This window comes from Pyxicephalus adspersus, chromosome 9, assembly GCF_032062135.1.
Source record: "Pyxicephalus adspersus chromosome 9, UCB_Pads_2.0, whole genome shotgun sequence".
NCBI lineage: Eukaryota > Metazoa > Chordata > Amphibia > Anura > Pyxicephalidae > Pyxicephalus > Pyxicephalus adspersus.
This window is the reverse complement of record NC_092866.1, coordinates 31,110,879-31,128,792: the sequence shown is the minus strand read 5'-3', so window position 1 is coordinate 31,128,792 and position 17,914 is coordinate 31,110,879.

Below are 17,914 nucleotides of genomic sequence, written 5' to 3'. Positions count from 1 at the left end.
TGAATGGAGCACTGACAGGCGGCAGCAGGAGGAGGAGGCGGTGGGCCCTGAGACAGAGCAGGGACCGCATTGGTAACTGGCATCTAGAGCTGGGTGTAGTGCATTGACAATGCCACCCAGAAGTTTACAATTTTAGTGAATGGAGTACTGACAGGCGGCAGCAGTAGGAGGAGGAGGAGGCGGTGGGCCCTGAGACAGAGCAGGGACCGCATTGGTAACTGGCATCTAGAGCTGGGTGTAGTGCATTGACAATGCCACCCACCCAGAAGTGTGTAACACAATTTTAGTGAATGGAGTACTGACAGGCGGCAGCAGCAACATCAGGAGGAGGAGGCAGATGGCCCTGAGACGGAGTGGGGACTGCATTGGTAACTGGCATCTAGAGCTGGGTGTAGTGCATTGACAATGCCACCCAGAAGGGTACAATTTTAGTAAATGGAGCACCGACAGGCAGAAGCAGCAGCAACAGGAGGAGGCGGTGGGCCCTGACACAGAACATGGGCCGCATTGGTTACTGGCATGCAGAGCTGAGTGTAGTGCATCGTCAATGCCACCCAGAAGTGTACAATTTTAGTGAATAGAGTACTGACAGGTGGCAACAGCAGCAACAGGAGGAGGCGGTGGGCCCTGAGATGGAGCGTGGACTACATTGGTAATTGGCATCTAGGGTGTAGTCCATCAGCAATGCCACCCAGAGGTGTGTAATACAAATATCTGAAATTTGTGAAGGGCAAGACTAAGATATTTTGTGCGCCAGCACTGTTGCTGTGGTCTGTGGTCCCAGAAGCGGTAGGAAGGTAGATGATATTGCTAGTTTGCTTCATATAGTGGATGACATGAATGCCAACACTCAATCTTACAATACTTAGTTGAAAAATTAGGCAAAGGTAATGGTACCTATCAGTGTGGCAGTACTGGGGATTAATATCTGCAGTTTGTCAGCCTCCCGGAAGCAGCAGAAATGTAACGTATATTGCTAGCTGGCACAATGGCAAGCATGACATTGGTGATGAATTCCACCTCTGGATGTTGGGATAACTAGTAAAAAAATTCAACCAAAGCTTGCTCAGCTGACAGGGTGTTGGTGATAGGCAGCCACAGACTCAGCACAGGAGCAGTGTTGGTTACCAGAGGCGTCTTGGTTGGCCAGTGAGTGCTTGTGTCAGTCAATCAGTGACATCTGCAGTGGGGATATGATAGTCTTTAGTAACCCACCTTTCGTTCATTTTCAAAAAGTTGAGGCTTCTGATATTTTACGGCGACAGTCGTGATCAGTTGTCCATGACCACACTGCCAGCGGCACTGAAGGTTCTTTCGGACAGAACACTGGATGCCGGGCAGCCACTGGTCACTGGTAAAATAGTTCAGTTATGTTGCTGTACCAAGGGCCCCGCTGCCTTCATGCACCATGCTGACCAAGTAATGGCAGATGGCTAGCTGTTGCTCACTCAGACGCTGGAGCATGTGCAGGGTGGAATTCCATCTAGTCACAGTGTCACAAATGAATCTATGTGGTTGCAGCCTCTGTTGACATTGGTTCTTGCTAAGCACTGTGACGACAGTAGGGGATCGACATGGCTACAGATGGAGCGAGCCTGTCTCAGTAAATCCTGCAGTCCTGGGTACATGCGAAGAAACTTCTGCACCATCAGGTTCAGTACATGCGCAAAGCAGGTACATGTGTTATGCGGCCCATGCGCAGCGCGGCCACAAGGTTGGCCCCATTGTCGCACACTACGTTGCTTGTTGTGAGCCGGGAGGGCGTCAGCCAAACCTCAACCTCTCATTGCAAAGCGGACAAGAGTTCACTGGTGGTGTGACTTTTTTCCCCCAAGGACACCAGTTTCAGCACTGCCTGGCAACGCATGTGCTGGAGGGAGCCGTAGTGGCGTGCCCGCTTAATCACAGTGTCCTCCGCTGCTCGCCTTTCAGGAGGAGTTTCGAAAAGAGAGGGGTTGGCGGTAGAAGGAATGAAGATAGAGGAGGAGAAAGGAGAGGACTGGGGTGGCCCATGCTTTCCCACCACACCCCTCGGCGGGGGTACCAGGTGCTGCAATGCCTCTTACAGACGACCACCCACTGAGCTATGCAAAGGCCACCCAGTGAGTGGTGAAGGACAGGTAGTGTCCCACTCCGTACCTGGTTTCCAGCTGTCCATGATGACGTGGATTTGGCTAGACACCTAGAAAGCCAACGTGCATGTAAACTGGATACAGCTATGCGGGAGAAGTAATGCCTGCTTGGTATTTTCCACCGCCGCTCGGCACAGGCCACATTGCGGTATGGCAGTAGCTGCAAGGCCAATAGTTTGGCTAGACGCAAGTTGAGCTCAATTACTCTTTTGTTGGTTGGGCCTAGCCTGATGCCTTGCGCAGAACTCCGGTAGAGCGGGCTGAAGGGACTGGGAGCTAGGGGAGCTGAAGGGGTGACTGGAGTACCCATCTGATGCCACGAAACCTGCAGCCAGAAGCTGATACTCCCTCGCCGCTAGAAGTCTGGCTGGCACCAACCTCCTTAGATGTAGTAGCACCTCCATCAAGAGAAAGCAAGTACTGCTCCCACTTTGGTTTGTGGTTCCTGCGCAATTGGGAAAGCGGGGATGTTGTACCCAAATGTGATCCGGCCTGTCCTCTGCGGATGTGCCTGTGGCACAGGATGCAGATTGCTAGGCACCCGTCATCGTCTTTCAGCGTAAAAAAGGACCACACTGGAGAGGTGTGTGCAACCACTCTGCTGCTCTTTCCCTTTGCCTGCCTCTACGTCTGCTGGGTGCCCTGCGTCTGCTCCAGCTTCACCTCCCCCATAGTCACATCGTCTCTGTTCCTCATTTCCATTTAAGCCAACATCCCAGAAACCTCACCCAGCAAGTGCTGACCACACTCTCCAAGGGTCCCAAAGTCTGCCTCCTGCTCTGAAATTCACAATGACAGATCCTCAGGCTGTTTGTCAAACAACAAGGAAGAGTCATCGGGAGGTACAGGCACATTAGCCACGCTAACTCCTGTCTTTGCTTGTGTCACAACTGTGCCGGTTGCTGCTGCTGCTGCAGAAGAAGAGCCTGTTGCTCTTGATGACCCTGAGACCCAGTCCACAATATTCTCCACATGACGTGACTCTATGATTGTATTCCGCCCTTTCAATACATCTACCAGAGTACTGGTGCTCCGCACACATCTCAGACCTGTTTGACCACTTGTGCTGCTGCCTCCAACAGTTTGCTGCTACTGCTGTCCTACAGTGGTGGACTCCCAGGGGGTCCCCTTCCCCTACGTCCACCGCTCATCTTTTACTTGTTTGGACATAAATGCACCTGTACGAAACGGTTTCTTTTTCAAACCCTGAAATCTCTATATTTTTTTAATAGTAGGACAGAATTTTTTGCGTACCAAACTGGCTTCTTTGGTAAATAGTAAGAAGTATCAAACACTAGTGTTGATCGAATAGCTCACTATTCGATTCGACCGCTATTTGGTCGAATAATGCATAATTATTCAGGTGATCGAACATCGAATTCGAACTCCATTAAAGTCAATGAGGGAAAAATTCGGGTTGTTATTCGGGACGGTGGAGAGCTTCTACAGCCTATCAATACATTTAAAAAGACATGTCAAGACTCCCCCAGCTCTGCACAACACTGTACAAGTAAAAAAAAATATGGAATTCTTTTTTCTGTTGCTGGCAAGGCCATTTTATGGGGCGGCCAAGGGAACATGCCGGATTTTACACGGTCTCCGAGTAGAGGCAGAGAGGGGCATGAGGGTGTTTCTCTGGTCCAAAAATTAGCGCCACCAGGTTTCACTGCTCCGTTACAAGCCATACACAGGCTTCAGAGTACAGGCAGAGGTTTCTGAGGGGGGTCTTTCAGTCCAAAAATTAGCCAGCTATACAGCTCTGGTATACGTTACAAGTGACAGGTGGCAGCAGCAGCAGCAGGAGGAGGAGGTGGTGGGCCCTAAAAAGGAGCAAGGATGGCATTAGAGGTTGAGGCCATCACCTATATGGACAGTGTCGAAGCTGTAGCTATTGGAGACATGAATGGATGAAAGAGATTCCAATCTCGGTAGGGACAGATTGGAATCTCGTTCATTCATTCATGTCTCCAATAGCTACAGCTTTGACACTGTCCATATAGGTGATGGCCTCAACTTCTAATGCCCTCCTTGCTCCGTCTCAGGGCCCAAGGTATTCCAGATGGAATGGAGCCCACTTTAAAGGGAATTCCTCTTTGAGGGTAGTACACGGCTGTTCAGATAAAGTCACATTTAAAGCCATCGACTTCTGTTCATTGACCACTAAACCCGAAACTCTGGCAAACAGCTTAAGCACGCAGGTCAAATTGGGTAGTGAAATTCTTGGAGTAATAGTCAATAGAAGATCGTCTGCAAATAGATTTAGTTTGTAAGATGAATCTGCTATTGCGATGCCCCAAATATTAGGGTTTTGTCTAAGTAGACAAGCTAAGGGCTCCATGGCCAAGATAAATAAAATGGGAAACAATGGACACCCCTGTCTTCTTCCTCAGAATATGAAAAAGGCTCCGAGAAATAGGACAGGTAGCAGACTTGAGCCGAGGGATGAAAATAAAGTGCCTTCAACCACGTCATGAACTTTGGGCCAAATCCCAAAGGGTGTATTACATACAACAGATAATCCCAACATATTGGCCCTGATTCACGCCAACATACGAGTTGGTTTCCCGTGGTCCGGAGCCGAGTGCTAGTACACGTGCCTTCACTTGCCAGCTGTATTCCAGCCTTGATAAGAGCAATAAGCAATAGGGGTCACGAATCTGCCAATTAAGACGATTAGATTTCAGCTGTGCGATTAAGGAGGATCTGTTAAGCTAATGGTGAGATCATAGCAATTAATTAGCGCACACCTACTCTCTGTTCTGTGCGCATCTACAGTCTGTTACAAGTCAGTTAGAATCTTTAATGCTTCATCTTCTTTTGTGTGTTACTTTTTTAGGTTACATTGTACTCATTAACAAAATTAATTATTTATTGTTACATTTGTTGCACTGTTTTCATACTTTTTGGTTTGCTTTGCAACACTGCAAACTAATTGAGATCAAGCTGTATATATACTAGTTAACCGTTCATAATATTTCATCACACAATAGTATGAATTGTAAAAATTTGTCACCAAGCATTTGTGATCTAATTAAAATGTCATTGTAGTTTGGCTTGATAGAAATCAAATCATTGAAAAAATGATTATTGCCAAAGGTGGTTTAACCACCTGGGCGTTACACTGATTTGTATTTATTTTGAATTATTTTGTATTGAATTGGATACAGGAGTTTTTATTCAATCCAATACAAAATGTGTTTGAATGAGTTTCAATTTGAATTTCCCGCACACGCGCCGATGTCATCGTACGCGCCGACGTACACGCTACGGAGGGAGAAGAAGCCGGCCGGCTTCTTCTTCCCGGAGAGGGCACCTGACGCTGGAGGACGACGCTGGGGATCGACGCTGGAGGACGACGCTGGAACACGACGCTGGAACACGACGCTAGATGATCGCAGCGGGACCGGGTAAGTGATCGATAAACCTGAACTTTTCTCACTGTATTTTCATACAGTGAGAAAAGTTTGGGGTTATCAATAATTGTAATTATTTTAAACCCGAACCAAGGTCGGGGTTATCGCTCAGGTGGTTAAAAAACATTTAGTGATTTCACTTGTGTATACATGTCAAAATACATTTAAATGCATATAAATACACATGCATTTTCATTAATATTATTTAACTGGACTGGTTTTCTGGCGGGGGAGGGGTCATCAAGTAAATTTGTGTGGATGTTATGCATTGATATGACTTTGTAATCCTCATTATTGTTAGTTTCATGCTGTAATTTTGCTGTAATGTTTTTGTGCTTGGTTTGTAATGACAGTTTCTGTTGTTTATCAAATCTTCTGCAATGTTTTGTCATTTTTTTTATACTAACATTCATGACAAATGTCTGCATGGTTTCCACTCCAAACTACTACTTGAACCGCCTGTTTGCCTTTGTCCCATTTTCAAAGTCACATATTGGTTTTTGAATGTATTATGTGCATATTTATTACTCTGACATTTGCACTCATATTGATTTGCTGCCACACAACTCTTCTGTTCATTTGTGGTGATGTTATAGGTTTGTTGTCATTGTGCTGTGCTGCCTGATCTTAGCACTATTGTATACAAACACACTTCCACTTTCTGTCCAAACTGGTTGTCAATTATTTGTCTAGCTAAGTTGCATACTCATTCTAACACACCTGATGGTGATGAAAGGAGGTCCAGGTTGCCAAGCACAACATCAAACCACATTGATTGCCAACCTCACAAGCAGGGTCAAGCACTCTTACATACCAGATAGTATGCTTTATTTATGTGTTTACATGATTCTAATCGCATTAGTCATTTTGTATAGAAAAATGCCAAGACCAATTTACCTTAGTTGCAAACATATTTTATTGCTTTGCTCAAACCAATGACCAGAATGTCAAAAGGCGTTTATGCCTGTCCCGCAAGGTCATCCATGACCTGTACATCTTGCTGGAAGGGAAAATTGCAGCAAAAACAAAGAGAAGCTAGGCTATGCCAAGAATGATGAGGCTGCTGGACTCTCTATATATTTTAGGAAGGGTGTCCTTTCAAACCACATCGCCCTTAATTTGTGCACTGAGCCAGTCTACAGTTTCCCGGGTGTTTATGAAGGTTTCAATGCCATTTTAGACCTTGGCCCACTATATAGTCACTTCCTCACATCAGCTTGGGAGTGGAGGAACATAAAGGTGGATTTCTTCTTCAGCCGGAAGCAATATCATACACGAATGTCCGGTAGTCTCTGATGTGACATTCCAGAGGCAGCACAGCAGAGGGAAGTTATCGCCCTGTAAAGAAATAGATTACATTATTAGAATGTGTTAATCATGCTTTTGTTGTAACTACATGCTGCTGGATTGTATTTTTCATTCTTTTCTGGCTGCAAAAGCAATGCTTGCCCAAATCTGCACTAAATTGCACTCTGCCCTAGTTTGGCAATGTTTTTTTTTTCAAAAGTGTCACATAAAGGTCCAGCTCTTACACAAATATGTCTGCTATTTCATTTCCCAAACGATTAAAGTGTGCTTTCTATGACTTCAAATCTTAGGTTGGTTTGTAACCCAAACATGATGTGCTGAAATATGTAATGCATGCATTGTAAACATATGTAAATACTCACGCGTAAAGACATGAGCAATAAGTTAACCTCTGACTCGACGTCCCTCTGCTGTGCTTTGGGAGCCAGAGGCAGGATGTTGATGTACCTCTTGCTCGAGTTTCTCTGGAATGTCCCAGGCATCCCCATGGTGTAGGCACAGGTTATGCAGCACGCAGCATGCCATGAAGGCAGCTTTCCATGGCGTCTATAGGAGCTCACCACCGGGCCGCGCCAAGCACTGAAACCGTGCTTTTAGCAGCCTGATGGTTTGCTCCACAACCCCCGGCTTTTTTGCAGAGCCTTGTTGTAATTATGCTCTGCTTCAGACCTGGGGTGATGTTCATCTCTCATAAGCCATAGAAGCTGCCCGCATCGTTTGTCAGCTGTAAAAAGACAAACATAATACATGTTAGTTCTTGGTATAGTAAGTGTTCTGTGAATGCAGTGTAACACTAGAGTTTTTTTTACAACGGTTGCTAAGGGTTGTGCTCTTCGGTCACTTTATTGCTTTTTGGTTGTTAGGAGACATTGTTACTACTGACTACTACACTGAAGTACTGTGAGCTGTGAACATTGTAATTATACTAGGGCTTCCAGGAATATCTGAAAGTTAGTTCTTCCCCCATGCTCCCAATATTGTACAATATTTATAAACTATTTGCTAAATTAGATGTTGGCACAAAATATGACATATATACAATATAGGTCATAGCCTGGCATTCTGATAATGCAAAGGGACATAGCAACTTAATGGGTGTCTTTAGGATTTGACTACTGTTAGTTGTATTACAGTAATGACATTATACATTACCTATTAACCAGCCTCCAGGCATTTCTCCAGAGATGAATTTCTGGTAGAGGTCTATCTGACACAGGATATAGGCATCATGGCATGAACCTGGGAAACCTGTGCGTGCACTCATGATTCTCCTGTTGGCATCACAGACTGTTTGTACATTCAGTGAATGATATCGCTTCCAGTTGCGAAAGGCGATTTCCTGCAATTTAGGAGTCTGAATGGCCACATCGATGCAATCGATGGCCCCCAAAACATTCAGAAATCCCACTCGCCTGAAAAACTTCACCTTTACCTTCTTCCACTCCTGAGCTGTTTGAGGAAAATGAATATATAGTGGGGCAAGGTCCACAATGGCATTGATGACCTTCGTAAAAACCCCGGAAACTGTAGGCTGGCTTAGTCAACAAATTAAGGTCGAGGAGGTTTGAAAGGAACCCCTTCCTAAAATATACAGAGTGGCCAAGAGCCTGGTCATTCCGGGCACTGCCTGGCTTCCCTTAGTTTTTGGAGCAATTTCCTCTTCCAGCAAGCTGTAAAGGTCATGGATGACCTTGCGAGACAGGCTGTTGTTGCTGCTGCTCTTCTTCTGTTGTGACAAGGAAAGTGGCGTTTTTTTTGTCACAACAGCAGTTGTAAAGAGCAACTCTAGTTCCAAATTCGGATCCATGACAACAGCAAGCAAAATCCTTGAACCGGTGCACATTTGAATGTGCGTGCGCATACTGCACATTTGCGTATGCACCTACTGAATCCCTAAAAATTTGCACAGAGCTTCTTAGCCATTCTGGTCACGCAAACCAAAACTTGGGAAAAAAAAGAAAAAACAGAAAAAGAACAAAGGCTGCGACAAGATAAAGAACAGGTAGGAATACACCATTGACTTTATTCCTCCAAAAAATGTTTTGGGTGTGTTGTCCCATAACTCTTTTATTTTGTTACTTCTAGTTACATGGAGCCAAGGAGAATGGCCACCACCACCACCACCACCACCGTCACTGCTGCTGCTGGCGGTCCCACCACCACTACCACCACCCCAGGGTCTTCAGTCCATAGACCAACAGGCAGCTCCCTAAGGCCAGCTAGGTTGCTCTGTGAAGCAGGCCAAGTACATCAAGGCCCCTGGCCCCTCAACCTGGCACCTCAGCCAGTTTGAGCCGGACCAGGGATTCTGCTTCCAAGGCAACCAGCTTCACTCCTGAGCAAAATGCAGCCCTCATGGAATCCTACGTACAACATTTTCCTAGACTCCGCGGGGGCTTGCACTCCCAGACTTCCCATGCTGTAAGGCAGGGACTCTAGGAGGCAATTGCCAGGAGTGTAAATGCAGTGGGCAGTACACAACGGACCATTACCCAGTGTCAAAAACATGTGAGTGACATTTTCAGACATGTCAAAAGGGTCCTGGGCACAGAGGGCGGAAGGAGTGGGACCTATCCTGAACATCTTGTGCAGCATCTCAAGGAGTATGAAAGATTGGCTTTGCCATTCATTGGGCCAGAAACGATGGTAGGGGTGGACTACCGGGATGACTCTGATGCTTGGCAACCATGTAAGTTCAATCCTTTTATATTACATGATTACCAATGTGAATTGATTTTTGCATTTTTGTAGGATTGCAACAGTTTAGTCATTAGCATTGAAAACAAAATAGCATTGTGTTTTTACTTATTTATGCTTGGGGGTGAACTATGAGATCATTTTTGGAAAATTACCTCTTTAGTGTATATTTACCTTCTTTTGACTTGCATTAACAATGTGTGTATTTCAATTTTTTTTTACAATAGTACTCCCTGAGACGCAGCAGTCCCCTCCTGCCCTCTGTGATCGGGGTGATGTGGATGATGAGGATGTCACTTCACATCGAGATCTTACCTTCTGGTAAGATGAACCTTCATGAACCTTCATGGTATATCTTGTTTGACATTGTGCACGTGTCTCTAATCATGTTTATAACCACACTCATGTGTTTATTTTCACACATTTTTGGCTCTGAGAGTGGAGAGTTTTGTGGTGAACCGATCAATCCAAATTAACTTGGGTTAGAGTCAAGCTCACTCTTTCATTTGTTTTTGTGCTTTCATTAACAGATCACCATCTAGAGGAGGAGGTCGTTGATCCACTGCAGAGAAGCCTGGAGGAGAATACAGGTAATTTGGTTTGTGTGTGTGTTCAGCCTTCCAAAAGCTAAGTAACAACCTTCAATCTTTCTATAATATATCTATATATAGATTAGATTTGTTAAGTTTTCTTGGCAGAGGATTCTGGTGCAGTCCCCCTTTGGGAATGTGTGAGCTTAATATGTCAAAAATAATCTTGCATGTGCGAAATATTGGGGACTGTTGATATGTGAAGACTTGTCACCACATTAATTCATTTTGATGTGATATATCTTGTGCCTTTGTAGAACATCCATGTCTGCTGGTTTCTGGTTCTGAAGAGTTTTCACGACCTGCATCCACTGTGGAGATAGGCAAGAACTGGTCCGTTAGTGTTAAATTTTGGGATGTGTTGGGGGAATGAGCCTTTCCCAATGTGTTCCATTTACGTTTTTTTTTTGTTTAGGGTCCCTCAGGTGGACATTTACCACAAGCAGAAGAGCAGACACCTGAGGTTTCCGTAAGCAACCCAAGTTTAATGTATAGGATTCAAAAAATATGTCTAACATTTTGTCTAACATTAATTGATGTTTCAATGTCAGGATGCTGTCTGCATAATGTTATGGTGACCCACAAAGTTATGTGATAGTGTAGTTATTTTATCTTCCCATTATAGCAGCCAGTGGATGCAGGTGGATTGGGTCAACCCAGTGTGGGCAGCCAGCTTCTAAACCTCACTCCAGCCAGAGGCTGGTTGGTCATTTTATTAGATTAGTGGAGTGAAGGATGCCTGCCCCAAGTTCAGATAATTTGGAACCGGTCCTTATGCTCCTACATGAAAACATCAATCAAAATCGCCAGGACCGAGAATTGAACCAACAACATCTGGTGGCCTTGCATCTTTTAATAGAATCGGTCCGACAACAATCGGCCACTTTGGGTGCCTACATGTTCAGAATTGACCATCTCTGTAACATGTTAAGTGAAGCCCTGGGCCAACAATCTCGACTACATCAGGCGATTATTCACAGGCTGGGTTGGCAAATCCCAATAAGTCCTGCTGGCCCCCCATCCCCTGCAGAGCAGCCAGCTCCATTCTTCCCCCTGGCTCCACCCTGCCAGGGAATGCCGGGTGCCAGGTGAGAACATTCTTCACATTCTTCCTGTCATTCGTCACTCAATTTTTTCAGGACTCCATGAGATCGCCAGTGTGGGTTTGAGTTGGTATCCTGTGTGAAGACGCTTGTTTGTATAAAATATATAAATATCCCTATTTTGTGTTTGCCCAATGTCCACAGGTTAGTAACCCCGCACTTTGACACTTTAGCTATCTAAGTTTCTTTTGATGCGGCCCAAGTATGCTCCATATGCAGTTCTGTTCCAGTAAGATGTAAACTCTGTTTATCCGGTTTTAGTGAAGCATTAGTAAGTACCAGACATAGATACAATCCAGGGGAAAAATGTAAGCACTGTTGCACTGGGTCAGATAATGCACCACATGTGGATTTATTTTGTTGACACGTGAAAAAAAAAAAGATCTATAAAAAAATAGAGAAATACAAAACACGGGAATATCTATGTGATACAGTAGAATAATGTGCATTCACCAAAATCAGGATTGTGGTCTCAGCTATCCAGAGGACATTCTACCAGAAGGCTTCCACTGTCCTCCGGACAAAGAAAGATAATTTCTAGCCTTGCGTGATAGCGAGGAGGCAAATTAGTAGTGCTCTTCAAATGATCTACCTCTGATTGAGCTTAATGGGGTAGAATCATGAAGATTTTTAAAAACCATACATACACACATCAAAATATGTGCATGTACATAGTTGTGAACAGCCAACTTTAGGTGTGTGGACCTCTACCCAGCTCTCATCTGCAGCTCTAATCCATTGAAAGAACAATAGAGGACTCTCCATTCTCAGCTGTCATCCGTGCAGAGGATTCCAGCTGCCGATAAGAGCTGGGCAGTGAGAAGAGCACAGCTAGAATGAGATGGGGACAGAGGCTCTCCCTCCCCCATTCTATAGCTGTGCTGTGGCTTCTATATAAAAAACTACTTGGTAAAATATATCCACTCTGTGGGCATGTGTAACAACATCATGGGCACAGTGTGATATCTGTGTGTGAGAATTCTGCATGTCATATCTTTGAGCCTTACAACTCTGTGTACAAGCACAGAGGACACTCATAGATAATAGTCCCAAAATATCCACAAAATCCCAAGCCACTAAATTACAAGCATTTTAAGATATGGGGATCCCAATTGCAAACACTATGGAAAATCCTACATTGAGAATGCTTTTTCCAAAGCAAGTGCACATAGGAGTCCTTAATTGAAAAAGTGGCCCCCCCGGGCCTACTTACATAGCAAGGAGCAAGTGTCCCCCGACCTGAACCTACATTTTCTGGTAAATGCACTACACCATTCCCAATAAATTGGGGTTCCTTGAAATGTAGGTATACATTTCAGCCCAATGGCCCGGGGGGCATGAATAGCCCTTTTTGGCTTTTGCCTCCGAGATGCACTTGCTTTTCAAACAGCAACAACCTCAAAGAAATGTGGTTGAGTAGTAGCTAATAGGATCCTCAACATTTCAAGTAGTTACAAACAAGGGTTTAGGACATGTGAAGGAATAAAGATAGTGAGTTCTGAGGCTGAGGAATACGAGAAGCAGCCTAAAAACACATTTAAATGTGCAAACATGCATGATGCATAAAACACATTTAAATGTGCAAACATGCATGATGCATAAAACACATTTAAATGTGCAAACTTTAAATGTGCAAACATGCATGATGCATAAAACACATTTAAATGTGCAAACATGGACAAAATGTATGCTTTTTGTAGTAAAAATAATCCCCCTCTCCACTCCCCCCCGCTAAAACGTTTTAAAAAAATCACTTACCTTAATAATAAAGAGCAGGTCCCTCTCCTCAAACAATTGGCGCGGCATGATGATAATACAGATATGAAACTTCCTGATTTACTCCCGCCTACTGTAAAACGTGCTGACGCCACGCATTTGTACACACGTACGCCTGCTGTATGCGCATCAATACCCGCTTGTAGCCAGTGTTGCGCATAGGTACGCGCATATTATTTTATATTAATATACTTTTTGTATATATTTTTTGTTAAGTTTCTTTTTTGAATTATGGACTAACCTGCTGTTTTTTTTCACTTTGAGCCAAACATATGTTCTTGCTTTTCAAGCCCTTCAGGGTGTTTATTCAGTTTGAATTGCATGTTAGACCTTGCTCAACTATATATTGACTTACCGCAGCTTGGTAGTGGAAGCATATAAAGGAGGTTTCCTCCTTTAACCAGAAGCAATATCTGGTGATGGAAGGAGGTCCAGGTTGCCAAGCACAACATCAAAGCATATTGATTGCCAAGCTCACAAGCAGGGTCTCACACTCTTAGAAATGAACAGATGTTGTGTTGTTGCTTAACCTTATGCTCATAAATACTGGAGTGTATGCATTATTTAGGTGTTTACACAAAACAAATAGTACTATTATATCAAAGTTCCAAGGCCAAATCCACTTTGTGCCAAACATTTTCTTGCTTTTCCATCCCTTCAGGGTGTTTTTGCAAATCTGAATGGCATTTTAGATGTTGGCCCACTATATAGAATTGACTTACTCACCTCAGCTTGGTAGTGGAAGCACATAAAGATGGATTCCTTCTTTTAACCAGAAGCAATATCCTCCATGAATGTTGCTTGTAGCCAAGCCCATGATATCCGAAATCATAGGAAGAAATAGGCAATCTTTGCAACGTGAAGCAATATGGTCCAAAAAGCCCTCTTTGCCTATTTCTTCTTATAATTTCTCTTTTCTATGTATATGTACACACATTTAAATGCAAACATACATGTTTTGCTTTATGTGCACTCATGTCTATACATACATATGCAGCGTGCATATGAAGCAAAACATGCAAAATACACAAAAAATACAAACTTACCTTAATGAGGACTGTGCAAAAGTGCAGTGCATTTTTCACCTGACAAATCAGTTGAGGCGCAAGTAGTGGGTCCGCCATGGCGCACAACTATGAGCTACACGTGCCTGAAGTTTGGCGCAGAACTATGCGCATCGAACAACTGAGTTTTAATAAGACAATTGTGCTGTTTTTAGCCTTACAAATAATTCAGAGGAAGGAACAGCTTAAAAATAATCACAATTGTCTTTTTAAACTGTGTGTCCTAGGAGATTGGAAAGGAGATCACATAACAAACAGGAGATCAAAAAAAAAAAACACAAATCACTAAACTTTACAATAAATGACAAAAAATGACAAAAGAACAAAAAAAACACATGTAAACCCACACTTCCATGTAAAGCCAAAAAAGTTCAAAAATGGCCCAACAAATATTGCATTCAAAAAATACTTACCAAACCAATATGCAATTTTGCCCTATCAATGACAAAGCCGAGGCTTAGCGCCCGGAAAGTCGCAAGATTTACCAGCAGGCGGCTCCCCCGATCAGGCATCGTAAGCCTTTATATAGGTGCCTATGTAGAGGAGCTGAACTCAGTTAACTCTTGCCCAACAGGAAAGAAATAAGTGATTTTAAAATATGCTTTTTTCATAGCGCATATAGCTGTTTTAAACATTTGAACAGCACAAATACAACTGCCGGGGATGCGCGGCTCCAGCAGCGAGCTCATTTAGTAGGTGAATTGTGCGACGGCTTCCAATTTTGGATCACGCATACGAATGCGTGATCGAGCCTCCAATTTTGCTTAGTGAATCAGGGCCAAAGTCTTTTAAGAGAAAAAATATAACATTTCATTTTTGTGAAGAAAGGACCTCTAATGGCCTTATACATCTGTGCGTAAATAACAACCTACTAACAAATGTGAGGAAAGGAAAAAAAAGGGGGGGATGAAGAAAGGGCCTCAAATGGCCTTATATATCTGTGCATGAATATTGACCTAACAATACGTGAGGGGAGGGAAAAAATTCTGCATACTTATAAACCCTTGTGTATATGTATATGTATAAACACATACCAACATACAAATGACAAAACATTCAAAACAAAAACAGCAATCCAAGTGAATGTCCTTCAAATTTATCTATTCAGACAATAATATCAGATAAGAATGCATCTAAAATAAATTTATCCAGCAATTATCTACTTAATATCTTTGATGGTCTTATTCAAAATAAAATCTGCCTTTATTAAAAGCAGAACTTGAGATTTACAAACATATCTCTAATTCACCCAAATTACTTATAGGAAACAACTTCATTGTGAGATAAATTAGTAAGAAGTCATTTTGAAGGTTAATCTGGGGAAACTAAGAAAGAATTTTATGGCACATTCCCATGTGGAAAATGCCATCAATGTAAGTGGATATATACCAAACAAGATCCCTTCCAGATACCTGTTCAAGTTATTCCAAGATGTTGTGTAAACTGTGATTCGGTAAGGGTGATATACATAGCTTTTTGTAGCTGGGATAGATACTTTATTGGCAATATCGTGTATCTGTGGGAGGAAGAGAAAAAGAGGAGGGTGGGAAAGCCAGGCTTTTGAAGAGCAACCAGAGTTAAATTTGAAAACACAAAATTTTATTGTTCCAACAACATAATTTAAAAGATTAAGAGCTGTGTTACTATAAATAAATCCTAGGCTAACATATAATAACTAGTTTCTCAAAAAATAGGAATGTGGTTTAGTATCCGGACTTCCTCAGGGGTAAGGGGAGACCTTTAAAACAATATACAGTATTACCAATCCATATATATGCAATGACTAACACTAGAATTCAAAGCATGGGTAAGTATGAATGGCTATTTTATTATAGGAATAAAAGTGCGTGAGCACAACTAATATTTATAGTGTGGTTTCGCTTATGTATTATATATCCAGCTAGTAGGGATACTGTAACTTGAAAAAATATAGTGTTAATAAAGATAATGTAGCAAGTATTAGTAGGACATTCATTTACTAAAGATAATGTTTGGTGTTACTTCTAGATTGAAAATATGTCTTGAGGATGTTATTATGTAATTATCAAATTCAGCCACAAGATGGCACCAAAATGGAGTTACTTGCTGGTGTTTCCTGCTAATGTGACTTCTAGATTGACGATATATATTTAGGATGTTGTAATGTAATTATAAGTTGGGCCACAGGAAGGCGCCAAAATAGCGTTACCTGCTGGTGTTTCCACATGTCCCAGTGGAGTGAACGGTGTGATAGAGGCTTGAAATGTTTATTCCAGGACTTTCATATGCACAATGATTATGACTGCTCTGTCTATTATCAATGATCAATCACTATTTTCAATGTGGTATGTGGGTGAGCTATGGGCAGCCGTCCAAAAAGGGGACAGTGCTGTCTGCTGCTCGTGCATCTGTGTGACCTAAGAGCACTTGCGCCCTTACTCTTTGGCCCTGATTCACTAAGCAAAACTGGAGGCTCGGTCGCACATTCGTATTTGCGATCCAAAATCGGAAGTCGTCGCGCAATTCACCTACTAAATGAGCTTGCTGCTGGAGCCACGCATCCCCGGCAGTTTTACACTGGCAAGCTTGTATTAAAAGTCACTGTTCCCCTAAAAAAGCTTTTTATCTAATGGCACACATATTACCCTTAGCCCTAAAAAAAATATTTGTGCTGTTCAAATGTTTAAAACAGCTATATGCGCTAAGAAAAAAGCATCTTTTAAAATGACTTATTTCTTTCCTGTTGGGCAAGAGTTAACTGAGTTCAGCTCCTCTACATAGGCGCCTATATAAAGGCTTACGATGCCTGATCGAAGGAGCCACCTGCGGAAAAATCTTGTGACTGTTATCCTAATTAATCTATGTTGCTGCATTTGATACTTTGCTTACCATTTAGCACAATAGCTTCTTTTTTATTTTTTTTTTACTTTGAATGTTTTAATGTCTATTTTGCAATTTTGAAGTCAATGTTAATGCTATAGTATTGTGTTTGTGGCCATGTTTAATTGCAAATTCTGCCTTTATTACCACTTTGAAATGTTTGTCCTGCATAAATATTTTCTAGTCCAGTTTTCCACCCTTTATAGGGCAAAATTGCATATTGGTTTGGTAAGTATTTTTTGAATGCAATATTTGTTGGGACATTTTGTTGATGTGTGTGTGTTTTTATTTGGTTTTTATGTGTTTTTATATTTTATTGTGACCTTTTAGCAAATTTTTTTTGAATAAAGTTGTTTGTAAAATGTTGTCATGTGTTTTGTAGGGGTTTGTTATGTGATCCCCTCTGCAATCTCCCAGGACACACAGTTTAAAAAGACAATTGTGATTGTTTTTAGGCTGTTCCTCCCTCTGAATTATTTGTAAAGCAAAAAACAGCACAATTGTCTCATTTGTTTGATGCGTTTGATGCATAGTTGTGCGCCAAACTTCAGGAGCGTGTAGCTCATAGCTGTGCACCACGGCGGACCCACTACGTGAGCTTGAACTGTTTTATCAGTTGAAAAATGCACTGCACTTTTGCACAGTCCTCATTAAGGTAAGTTTGTATTTTTTTGTGTATTTTGCATGTTTTGCTTCATATGCACTCATGTATGTAAAGACATGAGTGCACATAAGGCTAAACATGTATGTATGCATTTAGATGTGTGTACATATACATAGAAAAGAGAAATTATAAGAAGAAATAGGCAAAGAGGGCTTTTTGGACCATATTGCTTCACAATGCAAAGATTGCCTTTTTCTTCCTATGACTTCGGATATCATGGGCTTGGCTACAAGCAACATTCATGGAGGATATTGCTTCTGGTTAAAAGAAGGAATCCACCTTTATGTGCTTCCACTACCAAGCTGAGG